This window comes from Passer montanus, unplaced genomic scaffold (assembly GCF_014805655.1).
Source record: "Passer montanus isolate IOZ18808 unplaced genomic scaffold, ASM1480565v1 scaffold174, whole genome shotgun sequence".
In the NCBI taxonomy this organism is placed as follows: domain Eukaryota; kingdom Metazoa; phylum Chordata; class Aves; order Passeriformes; family Passeridae; genus Passer; species Passer montanus.
Window position 1 is genome coordinate 94,395 of NW_024364715.1, and position 16,328 is coordinate 110,722.

The following is a 16,328-nucleotide window of genomic DNA, read 5'->3' on the forward strand; positions in this document are numbered from 1 at the left end:
TCCTGCTGGTGCTCAGCTCTCCCTCCTCCTGGCCCTGGCCCTTCTGTCCCCACTGCAGAGCTTTCCCTGAGAGGCGTGGGGCTTCCTCTCTCACGGTGCTTTGCCACAGCCTTTTGTGTGATCTCCCCCATCATCCTCCCCTCATCCAGAGGTTCTGCTGCCGATGTGCTGTGCGGGGCTCAGCGCTGGCACCGCAGCATCCCGTGGGATCCCGTCTCTTAGCAACGCCAGGGAGGATGCTGAGCACACGTCTGGTCCATCGGCCCATGGAGGCTCCGTGCACAGGCAGAGGGCAGCTGCTGCCTGGAGGGAATGCGGCTCCTGCACACTCCACCTCCTTCTCCTCCCACCCTGGGCAGTGCCTGAGGTTCAGGAGGTGGAGCACTGTCCTGGTCACCTCAACCTGCCACCCCAGCCCTGCTCTCCAGCCCATCACAGAGCCCCCAGAGCCCCTCCCCGCAGCAGCAGCCTGCAGAACTCCCACTGAAATAAATGGGGCAGGAGATCTTTCTCCTTTTTCATGCCTTTATTAAAAAGAATCAGCTCAGGTGGGGAGAAGCGGACGGGTCGCGCCCACGCCGCCGCTGCTCCCAGGAGAGGCACGGAGGAGGAGGAGGAGGATGCAGCTGTGTCCGCTGGTCTGCAGGCAGAGCTGGGGATTCAGTCCTCACCGGAGAGTAGCAGATTCCCACTTTTTCAGTCTAACATTCCAGGTCCTCTTTCTAGTTAAGACCTTTTCAGGTTAGGGTGAGAAGTAAAAGGATCTTAGCAGATACTGGATTAAGTTCCTCGTCCTTAGACATCACTTAGGTCTCTTAATTCCATGTTGGCTCGTTGTTTTTAGGGGTTTTTTCCTGAAACTTACAGGTGAAATGCATTCTCATGTGCATACTGGCTCTGATGTCACTCCCCTTCCCCTGCTGCCTGCGGGGTCTGTTATTACCCCTGGCAAGCAACGGGGGGACAATGGCTAATCACCAACCATTAACAGGTAATTGAAGAAGAACTCTTAATAGGTGGCTGCAACATGCACGTAACCTTCAATTTAACAGCAATTGGTTCAACTTTTTTTAACTTTGCAACCTTAAAAAAAATTTATAACTTTTTTACTCATAACACCACCACCCCTCCTGTCTTCTTCCACCACTCCTCCGCCGCCAACAGGGCCCTCAAGGTGCTCAGACTGCCCCAAAAGCGCTGCGGGGGCTTAGCTTGTGTGAGTTACTGTGGAAAACATTGAAAGGACTTGCATAGAGGAAAAACATTGAAAGGATTTGCACAGAGGTGGAGAAATGCCTACTGTGGCAGCGAGGGGCAGCCACTCTGCGAAATCACAGCGTGCGCCAGCCAGGGACACGCGACTGCGCCATCCAGGCTCTGGCACAGTTTTCCTGGGAAATATCCTGAAATTTGCCTCCTATGTCAACTCTGTTTTTCTCCCTGGCTTTCAGACCGCTCAGGAGTTCCTTGCCATGTCAGAGGAGGGGAGACAAAAGGTGCCGGTGGGTGTTTCTGACCCAGGAGAAGGCCTCTCCTCACGGAGGGCGCAGCCACGTCCGCGCGCGGCCGCGCCGCCAGGGGGCAGCACGGGCCGGCGCGCTCTCTGCCGCCCCCGCGCGGGCGCTGCGGGGCCGGGCCGGGCCGGGCCGGGCCGGGCCGGGCAGCACCGCTCCCCCATGGCCGCCACCCGGGAGCGTCCCCCTCCCGCGCGGGGACAGCGGCACGGCGAGCAGGCACGGGGTGGGTGAGTGAGGGAGCGAGCGTGTGCCTCGCGGCCGCAGCAGCATCCCCGCCTCGCGGCGAGCGCTGAGGTGAGGAGGGCGGTTCCGCTCCCGGCTCCCGTGCCCGGGGGTGGATGGAGGGATGCCGGGGTTGTGGCACAGCAGTGGCGGGGAGATAGCCGGGCTGTGTTATCCTCGTGCCGGAGGGGTGGGGATGCTCCTGGGGTTGTGTTATCCCCCGCGCTGGAGGGATTGAGGTGCCGCCAAGCCGTGTTATCCTCATGCCGGCGGCGTAGAGGTGCTCCTGGAGTGTGTTATCCCTGTGCTGGAGGGGTGGGAGTGCCCCCGGAATGGTGTTATCCCCATGTTCCAGGGATGGGGGTGTCCCGGGCTGTGTTATCCCGATATTCCAGGGATGGGGGTGTCCCCGGGCTGTGTTATCCCGTTGCCGGATGGCTGAGGGTGTCCCCAGGTAGTGTTATCCCTGTGCTGGAGGCATGGAGGTGCCCCCGGAATTGTGTTATCCCCATGCTCCAGGGATGTGTGTGTCCCCGGGCTGTGTTATCCCCGTGTTCCAGGGATGGGGCTGTCCCCAGGCTGTGTTATCCCTCATGCTGGAGGGATGGGACTGCCCCCGGAATTGTGTTATCCCCATGTTGGAGGGATGTGGGTGTCCCCGGGCTGTGTTATCCCCGTGTTCCAGGGATGGGGGTGTCCCCGGGCTGTGTTATCCCCGTGTTCCAGGGATGGGGGTGTCCCGGGCTGTGTTATCCCCGTGTTCCAGGGATGGGGGTGTCCCGGGCTGTGTTATCCCGATATTCCAGGGATGGGGGTGTCCCCGGGCTGTGTTATCCCGTTGCCGGATGGCTGAGGGTGTCCCCAGGTAGTGTTATCCCTGTGCTGGAGGCATGGAGGTGCCCCCGGAATTGTGTTATCCCCATGCTCCAGGGATGTGTGTGTCCCCGGGCTGTGTTATCCCCGTGTTGGAGGGATGTGGGTGTCCCCGGAATTGTGTTATCCCCGCGTTCCAGGGATGGGGGTGTCCCCGGGCTGTGTTATCCCCGCGTTCCAGGGATGTGTGTGTCCCCGGGCTGTGTTATCCCCGTGTTCCAGGGATGGGGGTGTCCCGGGCTGTGTCCCCCACGCTCTGCAGGGTTAGGGATGCCCTCCCTGCTGTCCGCTGCGTTGTTCGCTGTGCCAGGGGCGATGGAGGTGCCCTCGGGCTGTGTTATCCCCGCGGCGGAGAGAAGGGGTGCTCCCGGGGCTGTGCTGTCCTCGGAGGGATGGGGGTGTCCCCGGGCTATGTTCTCCCCGTGTTCCAGGGATGGGAGTGTCCCCGGGCTGTGTTATCCCGATATTCCAGGGATGGGGGTGTCCCCGGGCTATGCTGTCCCTGCGTTCCAGGGATGGGGGTGTCCCCGGGCTGTGTTATCCCTGCGTTCCAGGGATAGGGGTGTCCCCGGGCTGTGTTATCCCGATATTCCAGGGATGGGGGTGTCCCCGGGCTATGTTATCCATGTTCTAGAGAGAGCAGGGTGCTCCGGGGGCTGCGTTGTCCCACGTGCCGAAACAATGGGGTGCCCCCAGGCTGTGTTATCCTTACACCCTGTACCGAAGGGAAAGAGGTGCCCCGGAGCTGTGATACCCCCGGGCAGGAGGGGTGGGGTGCCCCCCGAGCTGTGTTACCCCCGGGCAGAGAGGATGAGGTGGTCCTGCATCCCAAGTCCTCCCTGCAGAGCCAGGTGGAAAGTGCCGTCCAGGGACCCATCCCTAAAGTGACATTTTTAGTGCAAGTCACTTGCAAAGAGTATTTCTTTATGGAAAAGTAGAAATGGAAATGAAATATTTCAGCTGATGTGAACGACATTGGTTCCAGTTAACCATAAAAAAAAATAAAAAAAGAAAATGGTGAGTTTTTAGAGTGTACCATGCAGGAGGGATGGGGTGCTCAGCCCGGGCAGGAGGGATGGGGGTGCCCCCCGAGCTGTGTTACCCCTGGGCAGGAGGGATGGGGGTGCTCCTGGGCTGTGTTACCCCCATGCTGGAGGGATGGGGTGCTCCTCGGGCCATGCCATCCCCTGGATCAGCAGCAGGGTGCAGGACAGGCTGCTCAAGGTGCTGCACACCCACCTCTCTGCGAGCCCCGCAGTGCCTGAGGCTGGAGGGATCACCCCTGGGAACACCATCCTCTTACAAGTGCTGCTGGGAGAAGTGACAGGAGCTGAGCTGGAAGGCGGCTGCTGTTCCCTGAGAGCCTCCAGGATGGAGCACTGCAGGATTAAGTTTGTGCTCAAGTGGTTTCACGCTATCTCAAAGCTGCAATTCTTCTCAGGCAGTTCAGGGAAGGACTTGGTGCAGGGGTTTTGAAGGATTTGAAGCTTGACAGAGAGTTTGCTGCAAGGATTTTTCAGGTTCCTGGCCAGCTGCTTCCTTGTCCAGTGTGTCTCCAGCTTTCTTCTGTGTGAGGGAGCAGGCTCAGCTCAGAAGCACCCCTTCAAAGAGGGGTGTGTAAAAGATGAGCCAGAGGAGCAGCATCCCTGGCATGCCCATTCCTGTGTTCAGTGTGTGTTTGCTGTAGCTCCCTGGTGCAGAGGCAAGGCTGAGAAGCAGAAACAGAAAGCTGTGATGTGGACAACCCCACTGAAGCTGCCTTGCAGGTCCCTTGGTCTGAGGGACAGCAGTGGCCCTGGGAAGGTGTCAGGCCTTTCTAGGCAGTAAAATGAGCAGTGTCTTGGCAGATTTGCAGGCATGGGCTGCTGTGTCTGTGGGATGGGAAGCCCTTGGTGTGAGGAGCAGCCTTCTGGTGCTATGAATGAGGTGTCCTCAGCCTCCAGCCCACTGTCACACCCTGTGGGGATTGATCAGAGTGGAGCTCATCTGCTGCCACCTTTGCAGATATACTTGGGGGAGATAGAGGGCAGGCTGGGAATTAGAATGTTTGATAAATGAGGTTGCTTTTCTGAAACATCTTTTTTAATTAAAGGAAAATGTTGGTCACATCAGAATTAAGTTCTTCTCTGTGGGTTTGAGGTGATTCCTCAGTTGAAATGCCTTCGCATGGGATGAAAGACAATCTGAGTTAAAAATCATTGTCCCAGAGTGAGCACTTTTGGTTCTTTCTTCCTGGCAGCAGTTGGCAGCAGTGTGGCAGGAAAATGCTTAGTGATTAAGTGTGAGGGAGGTGGTGCTTCTGGTTGTTTCCTGGGCTGCTGAGGTGGTGAGTGGCTGTGAACAGCCAGGCTGTGCCCCTGCAGAGAGCTCAGAGCCAGCTGTGCCTGCACCCTGCTGCTGGCAAACTGAACTTCACTGCTGGGAGCCCAAAGGCATCAACCCTCACCCCAAAACGGGACCCAGGCAGCCCTGCCTGGAGGTTGTGCTCTCTCCTGTGTTTGTCCCTGTGTTTTCTGTCACCCCTGGGCTTCATCCAGCACCAGCACTCCCTGTCCCTCCCTGCTCCTCCTGGGGAAGGACTGTGACCTCTGCTCCAGCACAGGGCAAGGCAGACCATCCTCCTGCTTCACTGCTGCCTGAACCTGCCCTGCCTGATCCCTCCCTCTACCCCCAAAGCCTTTTCCTCTCTGAAAGCCACTGTAGCAGCCCTAGCAGAGCCCAGAGGAGCCTTTCTTCACCTCTCAGCTCTGTTCCAGGCTGGTGTGCAGACTCCCCCAGCTCAGAGTGGGGGGCTGAGCTCCTCAACTCTGTGCAGGGCAAGCAAAGATCATTGTGGGGGACAGCTTTAAAGGGATCTGACATGGGGATACTGGCACAATGATCTCTCTGGCTTTTCTCAGGGTGGGCTCAGCCATCGGGTTAGTCCAGAAACACTCACCTCAGCTGAGGGGATGCTGTGGGTCACTCCTCACCTCAAGGCTGCCTCACACTGCTTTTGGCAAGTCTGAGTTTGTCACACCTGGCAGGGAGACCTTCCTCTGGAGGGGAGAGGCTTAAAGCTTTCTGGAAAGGGACCTGGATGCTTTCCTACTGCCTCCTTTGAGAGCAGGAACAAGGAGCAGGGCTTTGAATGGTGTCCTGAGACCTGATGCTCTGAGTTTCCGTTCCAGCACAGGGTCCTCAGCCAAGAAAACTGCCTGTCCTGCCAAGGCTGGGTAGGAAACTGGCCCAGGAGCAGCAGCGTGGTGTTAACTCCTCTCTGCAAGGAGCACTGAGGCTCCTTTGATGAGCCCCCTACCTGCAGCAGGCACTTTCTTGTTTCCTTCCAAAACACCCGTCCTGCCTGGCCCAGCTGCAGCCTGATGCTGTGGAGCTTGTGAAGGTGCTAACACGAGCTCAGTGATGAATTTAATCACTCGTTAACCATGTTCTTTCTGAGCTGTGCTCTGCTAAGGAGCTGTCAGCCTGGCTGGGGGAGGCACTGGGGCCAAGGAGTCCAGCAGAGGTGGGTGGGCTGGAGCCAGGGGAGGGGTGGCCTTGGACAGGGAGCATTGAACATGTCTTGGCATGTCTGTGGTCTGGCACATGGGGAATCTCCTTCTGTTTTGGTTTTTGGTGATCATTTCTTGCAAAGCCCTGCATTTAGCAAATCAGGTAGAAGGGATCAGCTGTTGGCTTGGGCACACATCCCACAGGCTCCTGTGGGACACCGCTCTGAGCAGGACAGACAGACTGGCTGGCAGCAGCACTGGAAGCCATCTCAGAGACTCTGAGAGCTGCTCTGCTGTGGCTGGGGACTGCACATTCCAGCTGTTTGCCTGAGCACAGCACACATCTGCACTGGGCCGTCTCCATCAGGTGAGGTGTGCGTGGCCAAGCTGCCTGCTCTGCATTTGCTCCTCCTGCTGCAGTGACCAGATGTCCTACTCTTTAGGGATGTTGTCCTACTTTCAAGTAGGTCATGCTATTTTTGCCTGGCCCTGTCCTTTTTGTGACTTTGCCTTCCTACGTGTCCCGTGCCCGGCTTTCCCCTGGCAGAGGCAGAAGTTGTGCAGGTTGTGGTCCCAAGCAGCACAAGCCATTTCTCTTGGCTGTGTTTCCTTGCACGGCCCCCAGCCTTGCACACAGGGCATGAGCTCAGGCACCCAGGCTCCTTGAAGGTCATCAGATGCTGAAGGTGCTCAGGGGGAAAGGTCTGGGTGCCTGGCACTCATGGGAAGGTGTTTGTTGTTGTTTGTACGTCTTATCTTCAAGCACCAGCACTCCCAGGATCTGGGAGGGAGGTTTGGGCAGAGAAGGAAAGGACTGAGCTCACTCTCAGGTTGAGAGTGAGCTTGGAAATGGGAATGGGGCCTTGTCCTGTAGCTGCAAACAGGCAGGTTAACCTGGGTACTGCCAGCTCACAAGCCTTTCTTGGAAAACACCTTGGGCTGCCATTCCCTGCTAGCCCTGATCTCTGCCTCTGCCTCTTCCCACCCTCTTCTTCACTCACCCTTTGACTTCAGTTTGAAAACTGCAGCTTCTTGTTCAAGCCAGCCATGACACACTGAGGTCAGCACGTTGGAGGCTCTCAGCCAGCCCAGGTGACTCCAGGTGTGCTGGCATGGCTGGGAGGCTGTGGAAAAGGGCAGGGGAGCTGCAGTGCCCCGTTGGACAGGCTGTGCTGTAGCAGGGCTGGCAGGGAGCAGACAGGGTGGAAGCTGAGGGCTGATGAGCTTTGGACCAGTGCTGCAGTTTATTTCTGGCCTGCTTAGCAATCTCAGGCAGGCAGTGTGGGTTAAGGCATCTCCTGTCCTGGATTGACAGTACAGATCCAATTAGCCATGAAAGCCTCTAATTATTTGTCCTGAATTGCTCTGGTGGTAACCAAGGCTCTGCTATCTCCTCCTTTTGTCTGTGTCCCAGCTGGAAATGCCCCAGTGTCCCTGCATCTAGAGCAGCAAGTGTGATGTGCAAGCAGAGTCAGCACAATCTAATCAAGGGAGACAGGCCCTGTGAGTTAATGAGGGGATGGACCCGCTTCGTTGGCTTTGGAGAGTTCTCTGAGCCCGGCCTGAGGGACAAAGGGCTGAGGTTTCGTGTGACAAAGATAAGGCTCCCGGGATGAGCTGCTGTGAGAGAGGGGCTGCAGGCCACAGGGAGGGAAGGGGTGGCTTGATAGCAGAGTCCCTTGTGTCTCATAGGAGAGAAACACCTCCCCTATGAGGAAAGGCTGAGACAATTGGGATTGTTCAGCCTGGAAAAGAGAAGGCTCCAGTGTGACCTTGTTGGGGCCTTTCAGAACCTGCAGTGGCTCCAGGAGAGCTGGAGAGGGACTTTGGGCAAAGGGTGGAGTGACAGGACAAAGAGGAATGGCTGCCAACTGACAGAGTAGGTTTAAATTAGATATTGGGAAGGAATTCTTCCCTGTGAGGGTAGTGAGGCCCTGGCACAGGGTGCCCAGAGCAGCTGTGGCTGCCCCATCCCTGGACGTGCTCAAGGCTGGATTGGATGGGGCTTGGAGCAGCCTGGGATAGTGGAAGGTGTCCCTGCCCATGGAATGGGGTAGAAGAAGGTGACCTTTAAGGTCCCTTCCAACCCAAACCCTTCTGTGATTCCTCGATTCTGGTTCTGCAGCTTGGGAAGCAGTGGCTGCAGGGAGCCACGGGCATGAGGTGGGAAGGCTGGATTGGATGGGGTTTGGAGCAGCCTGGGATAGTGGAAGGTGTCCCTGCCCATGGAATGGGGTAGAAGAAGGTGACCTTTAAGGTCCCTTCCAACCCAAACCCTTCTGTGATTCCTCCATTCTGGCTCTGCAGCTTGGGAAGCAGTGGCTGCAGGGAGCCACGGGCACGAGGTGGGGTTACCCAGGCAAGGCCTGAGCACTTCCCTTTCCCAGACACTCGTGCTCAGTTACAGCTGTGCATTCTCAGCTGCAAAACTCTTTTAAGGGGAACAAAGCTTTGCAGGCCGCTTATTGCATCCTTCTGCTTCTTCTGGCTTCTTGTTGTGCAGAAGAGGGGCCTTGGCTGTCTGTGAGAGAAAATGTGTCATGAACGTTCTCAGTAACCTTAACTCTGACCAGACATGACAGCAAATAGCTCTCAGACAAGACAGGGCAGCCAGCCTTGGCTTGAAAGAAACATTTTGCACAAATAATATTCAGGTCCTGTATGAGGGGCCAGCTGAGTGCTTCCACCATTGTTTCCAGGTCACAGGGTTCCCCAAAAATGGGTTTTACATCACTGTCTTGAGCTGCTGCCTGAAGGCGAGCCATGGCTGTGCTCACCAAGTGCACATTTCCTTCGTGTGTGGATGGATGAGCAGCAGACCTGCCAGCAACATGGCTCTGTCCCTGTGCAGAGAGGAGGGGAGAAGCAGCAAGGATGCCCACCTGGGGGAAGCTGGGAGCTGTTCCCAGGCTGATCCTGGTGCAAAACAGGCTGCTGAGCATCAAATGTGTCTCTCTGACCTTCCTCCAAGGGACCTTCAGACAGGACCTGTCCCTACCAGGGCCGGAGCTGGCCCTAGGAGTCAGCTGACACATTCTTCCAGCCTCTTGGTGTCCTTCCCATGCAGCCCAGAGCCTGCCAGGTTCAAGCCAGAGAGTTTCCTCCATACAAATGGGGACAAGGGGGCCGGGCTGTGAACGTACAAAAACTGTTTCTTTCCTGCCCACTTGGAAAGGGGAGCTATGGAATTTTAAGCAGCACAGACAAAACTCTGCTGAAGAGGCCTTTGCTGTGCTTGCCTGTTGAAATCTCTGATCACAGTGGAAAGGGGTCCAGGGACATGCCAAGCATGCCCTTATTAATGGCTCTGTTGTTGTCTGCTCCTGTTTGTTGGTCTTTGCTCTGGGAGACTGCTTGCCAAAGCGGCAACTATTTTCCCTGGAGCAGCATCCACGGGAGCTGTCCCATGGTGGGGGCTGTCCCTCTGTGTGGGCAGGCTGCTCTGATGCCTTGTGAAGGCTGACCTAGAACAGAGACTAGACAGAGCTAAAGAATAAAGTTGGGATTTATTAAGAGGCCTCAGTGGATCCACCTTGAGCAGCACAACCCAAATGGCCACAAAAAAATGGACAACCTGTCACAGGGTCTCTCACTTTTGTCAGTTCTGGTCCATTTGCATATTGGAGTTAATTGTCCAATTACAGCTTTAGCCCATGAAGTCCCATCCTTCTTGTTTTCTCTCTTCAGCCCACGTTGTTTGTGCTCTTGGGCCTGAGATCTGGATCATTTTTCTTTGGGCCTCAGCTAGAGAAGGAATTGTTTTGTCTCTGTGCTCTGTGAAGAGAGCTCACCATCCCCTAATATGAAACCCAGACCCACACATTAAAGTGGAACAGAATCTGAAAAATATAAAAGGTAAACCTGAGGCATCAGCTCAAATGCTCAATGCCAGCTCTCAGAGCCAGAGTGTTCTGGGAATCTCCTTTATGGCCACAAAACCTGAACATGCAGGTGGAGAAGGGACAGGTGAGAAGAGACAGAAGATCTTTGTTCCATCTGGGATTTTTTCCTTCTGGATTTTAAGGGTGTTCAGCCTCTCAGCTCAGGACTCCAAGTAGTGGCACCAACGTCTCCCACCTTGGTCTCTGCTCTCTCCAGCAGCACCAGTTTGGCTGGGCTGGGGGCACAGTGACAGCCTGACTGGTGCTTTTCATGCATCACTTGGACCATCCAGCAAAGCAGCCGTGCAGCTGCTCTGCCCTGCACATCTCCTGTTTCCCACCGCAAACTCACAGCATTGAGCCCTCTTACCTGTGTTTTTCTCCTTGAACCACTTAGTTCTAAACTAGAGCAATTATCTTCCTTCAGAAAGGAGCTTACCGCTCCAATCTAGGGCAGTGACAGCCCAGCAGCCTGCACAGCTCTCCCTGGGAGCACGGCTGATCCCAGCACGGGTGCTCCAGGGGCTGCAGCCCCTCTGCTCTGCAGCCAGGCTGGGAGAGCTGGGGCTGCTCACCTGGAGAAGGGAAACTCCAGGCAGAGCTCAGAGCCCCTGCCAGGGCCTAAAGGGGCTCCAGGAGAGCTGGAGAGGGGCTTTGGACAAGGGCTTGGAGTGACAGGACAAGGAGGGATGGCTTCCCACTGGCAGAGGTCAGGGTTAGATGGGATATTGGGAAGAAATTCTTCCCTGTGAGGGTGGGCAGGCCCTGGCACAGGGTGCCCAGAGAAGCTGTGGCTGCTCCTGGATCCCTGGAAGTGTCCAAGGCCAGGCTGGACAGGGCTTGGAGTACCCTGCATAGTGGAAGGTGTCCCTGCCCATGGCAGGGGTTGAACTGGCTGATCTTTAAGGTCCTCTCCAACATAAACCCTTCTGTAAGTCTGTGATTCCTGTCTGTGACTCAGGATGGTGGTTGGATCATTGGTTTGGGGTCTGAGGCATTATTGGGGCTGAGCAGTTTGAGCCCTTGGTCCCAGTCTTTTCTCTGTAACCTCTCTTGTGCCACAGGGATGCAGGCTTGGCTCCTTGGGAGCAAGGCCAGGATGTTCTGCCAGGGTTCTCAGCCCTCCCTCCATGGCCAAGGCCTGAGGGATCTCTGGATGGGGAAATCTCTTCCTGAGTCTGTGTGATAAGAAAATACAGACCTTCAGACTTTGACCTACACATCTATCAACAAGTGACACATCTGCAGGGGGCTGGCAGGAACTTTCAGAGGCAGCCTAGTCCATATTCATGCCTGAAGATGGGACCAGTCCTTTTGTAGGCAACTGCCAGCAGAGGCTTCTCGAGCCTGCTCCTAAAATGCCTGCCCGTGACCCTGTCTGTCTGACAGGATGGAGTATTGGCTGTGATTCAGAGTGTGTAATTGCTTCTGGGTTTAAATGCTCAAAAAATGAGGGAGCCTTTGCAGAAGCTTGTTGCAGTGAAGGGTCCAGTGATGGAGCAGATTCTGCCAGGCTCAGCTGCCACGCTCTCCGTGCTAGGGAGGGTTTACATCCTCACATCACCTAATCTCCTCTGTCTTGGGATCCCTCTGCTGTCTCACAAGTCTACACCCAGCTGTTGTTTAATTAAAAAATAAGCAGACAGGTATTCACTGAGAAAATTAAGCTATTTTGTTCTTTATGTGTCCTTGATGCTCTCCTGGCATCTTATCTGGGGACAACAGCTCTAAGCCTTGAATTTGCATTTATTTTTGTCTTGCCAAGCTGGCTGTTTTAATAGGGAACAAACATTGGAGCAGTGAATGTGCCATGCCATGCAGACTGGCCCTGGTGTCACTGAGGAATGGTGCCTTGTCTCCCCTTTGCCCTGCCCCACAGCTGTGAGGTTCAGGGGATGTGGCTGCAGCTCATGTTCACTTCCGTGTTGTGGCTGACTGCTGAGGGCATTTGGCTTCTTCAGCCTTGAGCAGAAGAGGCTGAGGGGAGACCCCAAGGCAGTCTGCAGTTTCCTCATGAGGGAAGCACAGGGGCAGCACCAAGGACAGTGACAGAACCCAAGGGAACGGCTGGAGCTGCACTGGGAGGGTCAGGTTGGATATCAGGAAAAGATTCTTCCCCCAGAGGAGATCAGGCACTGCCCAGGCTCCCCAGGGAATGGTCACAGCCCCAGGGCTGCCAGAGCTCCGGGAGTATTTGGACAACACTCCCAGGCATAGGGGGGATTGTTGGGGTGTCTGTGCAGAGCCAGGAGCTGGACTGGATGATCCCTGTGGGTCCCTTCCAATTCAGCATATTCTGTGATTCCATGACACAACTTTGTGTAGCTGTGCTAGGCCAGCCTGGACACCAAACATAGCCCATGTTGTGCTGTGAGATATGGTCAGGAGGGTCAGGAGAGCCACAGAAAGACCTGTACAGGGCACCCAAGGTCATGTGGAGAGGCAACATGAGCTACTGATGATTTCCAGGGTAGGAGAAAAGAGCCAACTGACCAGAAGCTAAAGGGTGGGAGTGAACCCTTTGTAGCAGAGGGTGTGTGTCCACGGACACAGAGCACATGACTTGTCCTTTGGCTAAGCTTTGTGTCCTTTCAGTGAAACTGGAGCTACAGCTCAAATCCTAGAAGCTGGGGATCTACAGATGTGAGCTCTCAGTACATTTGTCAGGGCTTGACAAACCCAGAGATGCCCAGGAGGGGAGCAGACTGGAGCTGTCTCCATATTCCCTGAGTCAGCAGAGCTTCTCCATCTGGTGGCTTTAGGTAAGAAGAATAGAAAAGTCAGGAAGAATAAAGTTAAAAGGCTGATTTTCAAAGGTTGGAGGAGTTGAATCTCCTCAATTAAGGCGCTGTAAAACACTGTGATCATCAAACCCACCCTAAGTGTTTGTCTTGAGCCCAGCCCAGGATCTCTTCTGAGTGAGAATCTGAGGCTGCTGGGTACATGAAGCCCAAGCTCCCATGGACACCTTCTCAGTGGATTAGCTGGGGCAGAGTTTAGAGATGGTCCAGCTGAAGAAGCGTTTCCTTCAGGGACAGACAAACCAGAACAGGACTTGTTTCCTTTGAACTTTTCCTGCAGGAGTGCCAAGCTTTTACCCCAGAGCACAGATCCCCCAAACACCCTCAGGGTCCAAGCCCCAACTTTGTACCCTGAATTACTCCATCCCTCCAGAGCAAATGCAGTGGAGCAGATCCAGCCATGGCTCTGCTAATGTCTGGAGGCACATCAGTGTCACTTTTCCTTGGCTTCTCCCACCTGTAGCACCTCTGACCAGGGCAGTGCTCGTGGCTTGAGCTCCACTGCTCTCTTACAACAGCACTGAGCAGTTTTCATACTGGAAATTGGGATGTGCAGAGATGAAGTGAGTGGATGAAGGAAGTCAGAGCTGTGGGGAGGGAGAGAAAAAGAACCCAGGAAAGCTGTTAATCTGCCATTTTAATTTGCTGCATTGTAGCCTGAGAACTTCATCGTTGCTGAGCTACCACCCAGGTGCTCATCCAGTGGGAGCTGCTGGAGATTTGCAAGTAGAAGAGCTTTAAACAAGAGACAACGTGGATTAAGCCTGACACCCCATCAGATCTGCCTTCTCTGGGTCCCTGATCTTCCAAGAGGCACCTTTCCCACTTTGCATATAATGTGAACTATTGTATAAATATTTAGTCGTTCTGTTGGGAACATTAATTATAAATGGGGATGCAGCTTTTGAAAGCTGCCTGTAGGTCTGGGCACCCAATTTCCATTAATTTTAATGAGAACCAGACATCCAAATCCCATTCGGTGGCTTTGAGCATCTCAGGCAGGAAGCTCCATGTGACACCCCCCGCCTCCATTCTCCCCACTCTGCAACGTAAGAGTGAGATTTGCAAATACCTCACAAATCCTGCAGATGCCTGACTTGCCCTTGTGCCATGCCATTGTTGTCTGCTGAGGATGGTTGGGTGGCAGCTTCAGAAGTATTTCTAATAAGTTCATTTAATCCATCCTGTTAGTTCTTTTTCTTTGCACCCCCCCCCAGCACTTTGAAACAGCAATGCCTGAATGAGCCCCCAGCCTGTGTGGTTTTTTGATAGAGAAGCTTTGATGCTTGCAAATGACAGCTGTGCAGAGCAGGTCTGAAATGAATGATTGAATTATCTGACTGATTAAAAATGTGCTGTGGCTTGGAAGATCTGACAGCAAGTATCCACTTAGGCAGCTCACATGAAAGAGAGCACACATGCACGTAGGGTGTGTGTTTGTGTGTGCATTGGGAAAAACAGTCAGTGAGATGGGACAGACACACAGAGCAGCAGCTTCTTAAGCTCAGCATCCTTTCCAGAGCTCCAAATCTGCTGTGAGATGCTCAGCAAAGCTAAAACTCAGCATGGTTGTGGAGATAATGATTATTTAGACCGACGTCAGCAGTGGTTTAGGAAATGGAAATTGAGCTAAAAAGTAGTGCAGGCTGGGGAACTACTTAACTGCATCTCAGTCCCTCCCAGCCTGTGGCTGAGGAGGGATAAACTCTGGAAACCTCTGGAAAGAGGTTCCATCCTCTGTGCTGCAGACATGTGCCATGGTGAGGAGCAGCCCCAGGGGCACCAGCTCCATGGGAACCTATCCTGTGATCCAGAGGCTGGAGAAAGTTGAGCCCTGGTGAGATTAGCTATAAATGGCTGGAAGGATGGAGAAAGCAAGCTTGGTAATGGCTGTGCCCTTGATGCCATCAGTGATGGTAACAGCAGATGTGCCCATGCAGCCTTTCCAGACCTACCTCAGCTTCCTTCCCAGTCCTCATGTAGTAAACTCTCACTTGGTGGTGCCTCAGAGAAATTCAGCTCAGCTAGAACAGAAGAAAAATATCTGGAAGTGAAATGAATGAAAAAAAAATTTAAGTGTTTTTTTGCAAATCAAATATATTTTGTTGGCTCAACAAGTTCACAGGTTCCTGCTGGAGTTCCATACAGGGAAAAAGAAATCATGTCACAAAAGTGGCAGTTGTAGTTCTTCATTGTGAATGGTCTTCTGATAGTTTGCTGAAATTGATTTTTTCCTAAATTGTCAAACTGTTTTTCGTCTCCCTACTTACAGAAGATCACTATCTCACCCTGACCCCCAGCTCAAAGGAGGTGAAACACTGGGCTATAACTAATTGCTTTATCTGAAATAGTTTTGGTTTGTTCTCTCAGCCCAGCCACTGAATAATTTGCTCTTTGCCCCTTCCAGTGCCATTAGTGCTGTTGGGTGTCTGTAACAGCTTCAGCCTCACCCTTTGTGCTCCTGTCCCAGTTCCAGTGGTCATTTCCACAAGACTAAATGCTGCAATAGTCCTAAGGGCACACAGAGCTAATGCAGCTCACTGGCATCTGTGTCATCTCTCCATCAACATCCCAAAATGTCCCTCTTATTGAACCCATTCTGGCAACTCAGGAACACTCAGAGCAAAGGAGGTGCTGGGATTCTGCTTATGTAAAACCTCATCACTGCTAATTGTCCCCCTGCAGCCCAGGTGTGGGAGCCCCAGGGCCCCTGTGTTTCTGTCCCACATTTCTCCCAGCCAGGACCTGACTGCTGAGCTTAAATGGAACATCAGATCACTTGAATTCCCTTTTCCATCATCTGAAAATGTCAGTTTATCAACAATTTTTTTTTATTTTATTTTATAGACAATAGAGAAGTTGTTGACACTCCATCCCTGGAAGTGTTCAAGGCCAGGTTGGACAGGGCTCTGAGCAGTCTGGTCTAGTGGAACGTGTCCCTGCCCATGGCAGGGAGTGGAACAAGAAAAGCTTTAAGATACCTACCAACCCAAACCATCCTGTGTTTCTATGAATATAATTGAAATCAGGTTTACAACTTCAAAAATTGTTTCTAATCCCCCTTTCCCTATCCCAAGTCTTTCAAAACCCAGAGCCTCTAGGCTGGACTCAGACAATGAGCCTTAAAGGTGAGGGCACCTGGGCCAGCACCTCCAATGAGAGTCAGTGCTCCCCAGTAGCTTGGCCTGAGTTTTCTGCTGCCCTTGCTCACTGAACCTAATCCTGCAGGCTGAGCAGTCCTTGGCCAGGGGGATCCAGGGCCTCTGTTCCCACAGCTGAAGCATCCTCTTTTTCTCTGTCTTTGGTGGTCTCAGGTAAGAGCAAACTTTCCTTCCTTTGCTCTCTGCCCCTTCACATCTGTGCTCTAGAACCTGCTCACAGCCAGCAAAATTGGTCCTCACACCGTCTAAAATCCTTCTCCAGCTCTCTTGGAGATGCTTCAGGGGCTGGAAGGCCACAATGAGGTCACCCCCAAACCTTCTCTTCTCCAGGCTGAACAAACCAAACCCTCTCAGCCTTTCCTCATAGCAGAGCTTCTCCATC

The 16,328-nt window shown here is 53.8% G+C and overlaps 1 protein-coding gene across 1 annotated transcript in view; it reads left to right on the forward strand.

The window, feature by feature from the left end:
- The first annotated feature begins 1,714 nt into the window (after positions 1 to 1,714).
- The window catches only part of PSD2 (pleckstrin and Sec7 domain containing 2), a 75,386-nt gene continuing 60,772 nt past the window's right edge, over positions 1,715 to 16,328 (forward strand). Inside the window, exon 1 of the mRNA XM_039704414.1 lies at positions 1,715 to 1,744. The gene's annotated coding sequence lies outside the window, so the exon portion shown is untranslated. The remainder of the gene's footprint in view (positions 1,745 to 16,328) is intronic.